The sequence below is a fragment of the Oncorhynchus kisutch genome, linkage group LG21 (genome assembly GCF_002021735.2).
Source record: "Oncorhynchus kisutch isolate 150728-3 linkage group LG21, Okis_V2, whole genome shotgun sequence".
In the NCBI taxonomy this organism is placed as follows: domain Eukaryota; kingdom Metazoa; phylum Chordata; class Actinopteri; order Salmoniformes; family Salmonidae; genus Oncorhynchus; species Oncorhynchus kisutch.
The window spans coordinates 23,801,398-23,810,911 of NC_034194.2; positions in this window are offsets into that span (position 1 = coordinate 23,801,398).

Here is a 9,514-nt window from a genome sequence, read left to right on the forward strand (position 1 = left end):
GCACTTATTGGAGCAGTATCCTCGACATTCTGGCAGATGTTTTGAAGCCATAAATGGCTTTTTACAACAAAAGTGTAAGCTACATTGATAATAATGTAGATATTTAGCTAGCTGTATTATCCTGCAGCCTAACTAAGCATATTATTCGTTAGCTTTTTCTTGAACTTCTATAATTGTCTATCATAATATTTAGGATAAGAAAAATGCAATTGCTTTAGTTAATCTAATATGTATTTGGGCTGAACCAATAAAATGTGTATATGTCTGACTATGGAATGAATACTGAAGTACTGTATCTTCACTGGACCTTGGATGATGCACCACCTCACTAACGGTACCTTGATTGTTATTCCAGCTGGGGGCAGTAGTGGGTTCATCTGCTGCTACTGCTGCTACTGCCCTCTGCTTCTTCTTCTTTCGCTTAATAACGTTTGCAACAATTATACCTACAGTACAGGTGGATAATAAGGATCCAAAAAGGAAAAAAATGCGGGGTAAAAATATCGAATACATTTTTAAAAAGTCCATACAAACTATCAGTAACGAAATGTTAATTAATCTAAATCAGCCTGCTTTTCAGTTTTAATCAGGTCCCTACACAGGCTCAGGATCCTGGGATGGCGGGTGTAATATTTGTGTTTTGGAGAAAATTACAGGGAGTAATTACCTGGAGACGGGAGTACAGTTTATTGTCTTTTAGTAAGAACATTTCTTGCCCTACAGCTCCCGGGCCAATAGCGCGCATGTGCACTTCTATTAGGCGTTGTAACATAATACTGCCTTAATACATTACTGCTTAGTAACAGCATAGTAACTAATATAACAGATATAGATAACCAATACTACACTCCTCCCCCATAGCTTTTATCTTCCAGAGAACAAGGGAAATACATTAGGGAAATACTAATGCAATATCTGAACAATGCATTCATAAGCATTTCTCAACTACTGGGTTGAAGCAGATTTTCCAGAGCCCAGCACAAATCCAGGGGATTATTCTACCTGGAAGATGGATTCTGTACTAATAACTAGCCCAGGTAATGTCCTTTTTCTTTCATTTTATTAAAATGAAGGTTACAAAAAAGTGTTTGTTTGTTTTACTGTTCGTTACCTCCTGAAATAGCTCAATTCACAGGTCAAGCTTTTGAGGTGCCCTTCGCTGTCGAACAGGATATCTCCACTCCTCCTGGGCTTCCGGTGGTGGGCCAGGTTCGGGTGGAAGGTCAGGCTCTGTCTCCCCCGTATGTCCACAGTCAGGAGAATAGTCCTGGGGGGTCATTGTTGTTCTTGTTCTCTCGGCATGTCTCTGCTAGGGCGTTGGACCATAGCAGATGATCCACATGAACGTTGACATGGCGATGATCAACTTGGACTTGGTAAGTCAAGGGTCCTCTGCGTTGCAAGATTCCACAGGCACTTGGTGTGTCTTAAGTCACATATCATCACCCTCTCTCCCTCTTTGAAATCTCTGACTGTCTTTGTGTCTGTCATGAGCTTTCTTCTGCTATATCTGGTGCTTTGCCACACTGTTTGACGAGTCTGGGTTCAACAATGTCAGACGGATACGTGGTTGAAGTTTCAGAAAGAGTTCAGCTGGTGTACGTTCTGTTACTTTGTCTGGTATGTTACGGTAAGTAAACAGGAAATGGGGAAGTCTTTGGTGGGTGGGCACCGACTGATCCCCGAGTCTAGTCCAGGCCTTCTTAAAGGTTTGCACGGCTCTTTCCGCTGCCCCGTTTGATGCCAGATGGTAAGGTGGTGACAGGATGTGCCTTACTCTGTTGTTCTTGAGAAACATTTTGAAATATTTCGCTGTGAAAGGTGGGCCTTCGTCCGAGACAAGCTCCTTGACTAGTCCAAAGTATGCGAACAGGTGTCTGAGAAGATTGACGATTTTCTCGCACATGGGTGCGTTCCCATGGTGTAGCAGCCCAGGACCATGGATGGAGAGGTGCAGTAGCAGGCTTGTTGCGAACAGCTTCACAGGGTGAGCAGTGGCCTATATGCCGCTGAATGTCCTGATTCATTCCAAGTCACCACAGATAACTGCGGTCGAGTGTTTTCATTCGAGTGATCACTGGATGTCCCTCATACAGGTCAGATAGCAGTCTCCTCTTGAATTTGTGAGGTACCACCACCCTTGATCCCCACAGAACACATACTTGATCAGTAGACAACTGGTCTTTCTTGTCGATGAATGGATAAAGGTTTTGTTTATGAAGGTTGGCCAGCCTGCCAATGTTAATTCCAAGACTTTTGAAAGCACTGGGTCATTCCTTGTTTCCTCTGATATGTCTGAAACAGATATGGGCAGTTAGCCGATGAGAGAGATCTGGAAGACTGCTCTATCATCTTCACTGTTGGTGTCACTTTTTCTTGGTAGTCTTGATAGTGCATCAGCATAATTTTTCTAACTTGGTGACAGAGTCCGTGATGCAAATGCAGTAGGGTGTGCTTCATCTGATGGTAGAACATGTGAGATGACGGCTCCTACTCCGTTTGGAGATGCATCTCAGCTTCATCTCTGTGTCGTACTGGGCAAGCCACTTGCTATCAGGTATGAAGGTCAAATGTCCAATTAACAATGGTTCAATAATCCAACAGGGGCAGGTAATATACAGGTCGAGGCAGGCAGAGGCTAATAATCCAGAGGTTGGGCAAAGGTACAGGACGGCAGGTAGGCTCCGGGTCAGGGGCAGGCGGAGTGGTCAGGCAGGCGGGCTCAGAGTCAGGACAGGCAAGGGTCAAAACCAGGAGGGTGAGACAAGAGAGACTGGGAAAAAGCAGGGACAAAAATGCTGGTTGACTTGACAAACAGACACACAGAGAACACAGGTATAAATGCACAGGGGATAATTGGGAAGATGGGCGACACCTGGAGGGGGGTGGAGACAATCACAAAGACAGGTGAAATAGATCAGGGTGTGACACTTGCACTTTAGCAGACGCTGTTTTCAAGTCTTGAATACTTCTTCGTATTGTTTTATTTGAATTAGTACATTTGTTTTATTTCCTCTTTCCACCAGATGATATAGTCCAGGCAAAAGCCAGTTGTTAGTTCTTAGGTTTTGAAGTCTCTAACCAAACAGCCTAGTATTTAATTATTTTTGGATGTTTTTACACAGTCGTTCAATCTATTCATTCCACGTTGGTATGCTAAACAGATCATTGGCATCTAGCTAGCTAGCAAGCAGAGTTTCAATGATGACAAGAGACAAAAACTTCAATAAATGATGATTAAATAAATAATTTATAAATAGGCAACAAAAACATCAACAAATAATGATTTGATAAATAATGTATAAATAGGCAAAAACCAGCTGATTGTCAAGTTGATAAAGTTATGGAGAATGGCTAGGCTAATGTTACTTGGCTTTGCTAGTTAGCTAGCCAACTAACGTTAAATCTAACCCACAATCACGTCAAGCAGCTGAAATTAAATAAAACTACAGTATGTGCATTTTCATTTGTTTTACCTTTGTTTTTATGTTTTACCTTTGTTTTAATATATTGTCCTTTCTTTTAATATATCTAATATAATGATCCTAATAAATTATTTTTCCGTGCCCAGAGAAGCTGTCAGTCTTGTCACTTTCATACGCAAGGCACAGTGGAGATCAAAAAATGTATTGCAACATGTTGCACAGGTCAGACAGGCACACAGCGAGGGTACAAATCAAAGAGCTAGGCAAGATGCATGGGGAAATAATGTATAGATGAATTCAAAAGAATGAATCATCAACCAAACATTGCTCCCAGTGTTTGTATGATGTTTCCTATGCCACAGAGTGTTGTATCTGTTCTATGTGTTAAATTTCTACCCTCACCGTGGGGATCAGAGTGGTGACAGTGGGCCGTGGGAGAGCAGCCACATGCCAGAAGGAGCCCAGGCAGGAGTTTATAGCATATCTTCATTCCTAACAAGCTCAGGTCTAAATCTGGCAACCAGCTCAGTCACAGCTGAGAACCTGCCCCCAGACAGTACCTGTCTCTAACATGTGGTCCAAGCCTCGATGTCAGAGCACACACCATGTTGAGTTGTGACTGTTGGAACTTTGGTAGATGGAAGCAGCAGTCAGCAGATGATCCAGATTAGTATTTAGAGTCTAGAGCTTTGGACAGTATTTGTTTTCTTGGGCATCATACTCTCGTTTTTTCAGGACTGAAATAACATTGTTTTGCAATAAAATATCACATGAATGACCAGATTAGATTGTCCCTGCACCGACACTTTGATTCATTTTCTGAAATGGAATTGGCTCCACCTTATTAACTTCATCACACTTCATCCCCTATCCCCTCCCACCTTCTTTCCTCTCTACTCTTCTCAGGCGATGCCGCCCCACCCTTCCCTGACTCCTAACCCCTCGTGAGCTGAGAGGAGGAACACCCCAGACCTCCTGACAACTCCGATGGTGGAGGTCGGGTCACTTGGAGGTCATCATGGGGACCTTTGCAGAGACGTCGGGGGTGCAGCCCATGCTTAGGGAGCTGTCATGCATCACCACACATCTGTCCCCTGGGCTGCGGCGTAAACAGCTGATGTGGAAAAATGCTGTCAAACACATCATTAGCTAACAGGAGATAAATGAGCATGTGAACTTACATGACACGTACAAATCATCTCTCCTCCTACACTATGAGTATAGTTGGCCATGTCTTAACTATACACTATTTGGAATAAAGGGTGCTATCTAGGAACTAAAATGGTTCTTCAGCTGTTGCCATAGGATAACCCTTTTCGGTTCCATTGGTTCTACCTGGAACCAAAAAGGGTCCTTCTATGGGGATAGCCGAAGAACCCTTTCGGAACACTTTTTTCTAAGAGTTCACATTCCTTGCTTCCTTCCTTTGTCTCATTTCCCTCTTGACCACTAATAGGTACAATGAAAGTAGTGTGTCTAGTAGTCATCATTATTTTAACCAAAGGGGCAGGTGGGACTTGATGCCTTTACATCATGGTACTCTCACATTTTCAGAAACTCATCTCAGATTAGAAGTCATGAAAATGGGATCAGAACAACAATTGATTGATATTGTAAGTGTACAATAAGTGTTGATAGGTAGGGGTGGAGCCAGTGCGTAAGATCTTCGCCACCGACATCTACATTGATGAGATCAACCACCAGATCCGCAGGAAGGCCTCGCGTGTGGTTGTTGGTAATAGCTGTATCGCCTTAGAATGTGCCCCTTTCAGGTAATGTTATCATTTTAATCTGTTACATTGATTTAGTAAAAATATGAACCTGTTTAACAAACCTAGAACCTTAAGACAAAACAATCTGTCTTATCAGCATAAACACTGTTCCCCGCAATGGGAATAGATTATCGTTTAAGAATACATACATTTCTTGCTCAAATTCAATGGTGTTACCCAAACTTTAAAACCCAGCAACAGTAATCAGAAACTATCAAAGAATGTTTCCGATTCAACTATTCAGACCTCTGCTGCAAATTTCCCACTGCATCCCTTACAGATCGATATAGTCCAGTGAACATGACTAACTTTCACCAGGAGACTAAACATGGCATTAGTTGTCTATCCAAAAACCACCAATAACTAACAACATATTTCCATTCAAATTAATAGAAGGTGTAACCGATGCGAAATGGCTAGCTAGTTAGCGGTGGTGCGCACTAATAGCGTTTCAATCGGTGACGTCACTTGCTCTGAGACCTTGAAGTAGTGGTTCCCCTTGCTCTGCAAGGGCCGTGGCTTTTGTGGAGCGATGGGTAACGATGCGGGTAACGATGCTTCGAGGGTGACTGTTGTCTGTGTGCAGAGGGTCCCGGGTTCGAGCCCCGGTTGGGGCGAGGAGAGGGACGGAAGCTATACTGTTACAAAGGCATTGTTTTCATTTCAGTCTACCCAAACAATATTAGTCTATATTTTTAATACCAACCTCTGCTTCACACTTATTAATTAAATGTCCATAACTTTAAAATGAACATGTATTGCGCCAAATAAAATACATCCATCAATTCATAAAGAAAAATTACATTTCGATGGGAGCTAATAGTTCACAATGAGCCTCTTTCTGTCCACAACATTAATCCATTGCTGTTGTAGCCTTGTATTATCATGCAATAATTAATACCCATACTTAGTTATCAACTATGATCATGGTCACAGATCTATCGCAATTGTCTATCCGCCATCATTAGAATTAATTAGATGTAGTAACTGTCCCTTCTGATTAGGCTACAGGTAATAAAACGAACACATGCAATTTTTAACAAGCAAATATTCAGTTCATAACCATATCATTAATATTTGATTCAGGGATTTCAATTACAACATAATTCCTAGTAGACTATTCTATCAGGCGATTAAAGAGTCGTTCAAAATCAAACTAAGCAATCTGAAAAATTGTCCAGTTTATATCTTAAGTGTGTTCAGGTGTGTTGTCCACACCCACTAATTGGTCACAACTGATCTTAATGAGTGCTTGTTTCCTTTGAAATGGATTTGAAAATGAACAGCTTTGTATGCGTAAAAAAACATGGCATGCTAGTTCCATCCTGGTGGTGCAGTGGATTAATTCCATGAATAGAGAACAAACGATTATAGATTCAAATCTCACTAATGCTGTGTCATAATAAAAAATGTATGTGTTTGCATGATTAATGACTAAGGAATTGATTTTCCATGTGTCCTATCTGTGCTTGTAGTTCAAGAAAGTGAACCCCAAATAAGCTGACAGTGTTATTAAAAGTCTTATTGAAACATTTAGTGAAAGTTTTAAGGAAGTTACTCAAAGTGTTAATAAAACTTCAGAGGAACATTTTCAAGGAAACAGTGTAAAATGTTCCTAGAACCTCCCTGCAACCTCAAAATAAAAGTTCCCAGAACAGGCTAAATTTCCACTTCTGTTCTCAGAAAGTTTTTTTTTTTAAATCAGTTTTACCAGTCAGGAAACATTTTGCTTCATTCCCACAACCAATGTGAAACCAAAAACATATGTTCCCACAACTTCCAAGGAGCCAAATGTGCTAGATGGGTAAATAATGATTACGGTGTAATAAGCGTAACTTTTACTAAGTCAATACTCATCCAATCAAGCCTCTCCACGTTTATTTCTAACCACCACTCAGGCATCGCTCATGGGCCTGTGGTTGCCAGGGTGATCAGCGCAACCAAGCCTCAGTATGACATCTGGGGACAACGGTGAACCTGGCGAGCCGCATGGACAGCACAGGCATAAGCGGCTGCATCCAGGTGCCTGAGGCCACACAAGGGATACTGGCTGCCTGGGGCTTCGTCATGGAGCTGAGGGGACAGATCTACATCGAGGGGGTGTAGCTCTGTCCCCACCCTATACCCCACATTGTGCACTACTATTGTCCAGAGCCATATGAGGACATAGTATATAGTACTGTACACTTTAAGAGGAATTCAGCAAATTAGGGTATTGCTTTCTATTCCTTTTATTTGTGTTATTGTAAGTGAGTGAGCGGCAGGGGAAAGTCCAGACTTACTTCATCTACAGCAGTCACACCCAAAGGGTCAGTAACGGGACTGGGGGGGGCGGTCAGGGGGGCAATCGTAGGGCAGGAGCACCCTGGCAGTGGTGGTGTTTGGCCTGGTACAGTCCAGGAAGAAGGAGAAGCAGAGAGTCCAACAGAGTGTTGTTCAGCTTGGCCCCTAACAGCGGACAGTGCTAGAAGAGGATTCTAGAGAGACCACCAAAGGCACTTCCTGTTTAGGGGGTCATGACTTCCTATGTTGTGAGTCGTCCAGCCCTGGCTCTAAACACCACTGTGGTGGATTAGCTGGTTGATCCTCAGAGAGAGAGAGAAGATATACTGTATGAGATACTGTATGTAGTGATTCTCGTGAGAGAAAACTGTACAGAACATGGGACCAAGTACCCCAAGGGATTAAAGTATTTTGTTGGGTCGGTTCAAGGGACACATTGGGTGTCATATTAAACATTATTCAGAGGACTTTTTCTTTGGCCCACAAGACTCCATCTTGTTTTGAACAGGAGGATCCACTGTCAGTCTTAGTTTTACTGAGTTTTAACAATCACCGTTAGGATGATAATAGATTTTTTTCTGCCATATCTACATATGCAGTACATATTTATTAAATGTGTTTTCATGTGTATTTCTTACCTGACTGAGGCCAACACAGTACACTACTCTTATAGACATCACATCTGTGCAAGACAATTTGATTACTATAAGAATTCACTGTAAGAGGAGTGCACTGTATTTACTTACTGATGTCAAAAACCCTGCAGTTTACATGTTCGATTAGAGTCCAGACCTCTAAACCATGATAATAAATGCCTAACTGCAACCTATTTTGTATCATAGACTTTCATTCGCCGGATTAATTTAGTGTAAATCAGTGCATTCATTTTTGTAAATGATATACAATTTTGTAATGTTTTTATTACGATGTATAATATCATTGTTAATCGAGAGAACACATTGTTTAAATACATTGTTTGATCTGTGTAGTGATAATAATAAGTGTATTTTGCTACACATTGTGGTGAAGAGTAATTCCACGATAACAGAGTGATGCTGAGACTCCGATTTGTCCCTTTAAAATGTATGTCAAACAAAAATCAATGATTGCAAAGTTAAACAAACCATACAACTCTATGCAAAAGGACTACTTTTAACAATTTCCACTGACATTTTTACAAAAATACATTTACCTGAAGAACGGTGCAGATGCAAAGTTTAGTAACAGAATGCTGGTTTGTACTGTTGGTATTGTCATTCTGTTACCACATTTTCAGTGGAAATTGTTAAAAGTCTCACTTGTGCATAGAGTTGTATGGTTTGTTTTTGTTTGGGATACATTTTAAAGTGAAAAATCTGAGTCTCAACATCTCTATTAGTGTGTAATTGCCCTGAAGCTGATTTTATTTGGTTCTGTCAATGAGTGTTACCTCATTGGGCTTCCTTTACCTCTGTCGTGACTTGACTATCATTAATGTGATGACTGCTATTTATTGAATAATTACCTACTACGTTTAATTATTACTAGATTTAATTAATCATGTAACAATTAACTCATGAGGAATTTGGGGCACCACGGGAACAGTTGTTTACCATGTTACCATCTCCCGATTTAAACTCTAAAGATTATCTAAATATCTCTTACATCAATAACAGTCAATTATGAATCATTACCTCATCAGTCTCATTCTGAACGTCACATAATCCTTGGATATCTGCCCAAACCCTAACTTAAGTGATGAATCAGCGATACACAAATTGGCTTAATTATTTATTTACGGACTAACTAACTAAATAATCACACAGAAATACATAAACACACACACACACGGTATAGGTTATTGATGACTAACATAGTCCACTAGAGACCTGTTTTCATTGAATTATCAAAAGCATGACCATTTGGTTACGCAATGGAAAGGGAGGGGTGGTAAGGAGAGGGGGAGACAAAGAGAGTCAACTTATCGTATATACATTTGGAAGCTACGCTCACAGCAATATGAACATTTAGCACCCTAACAACTGCTCATTCGGA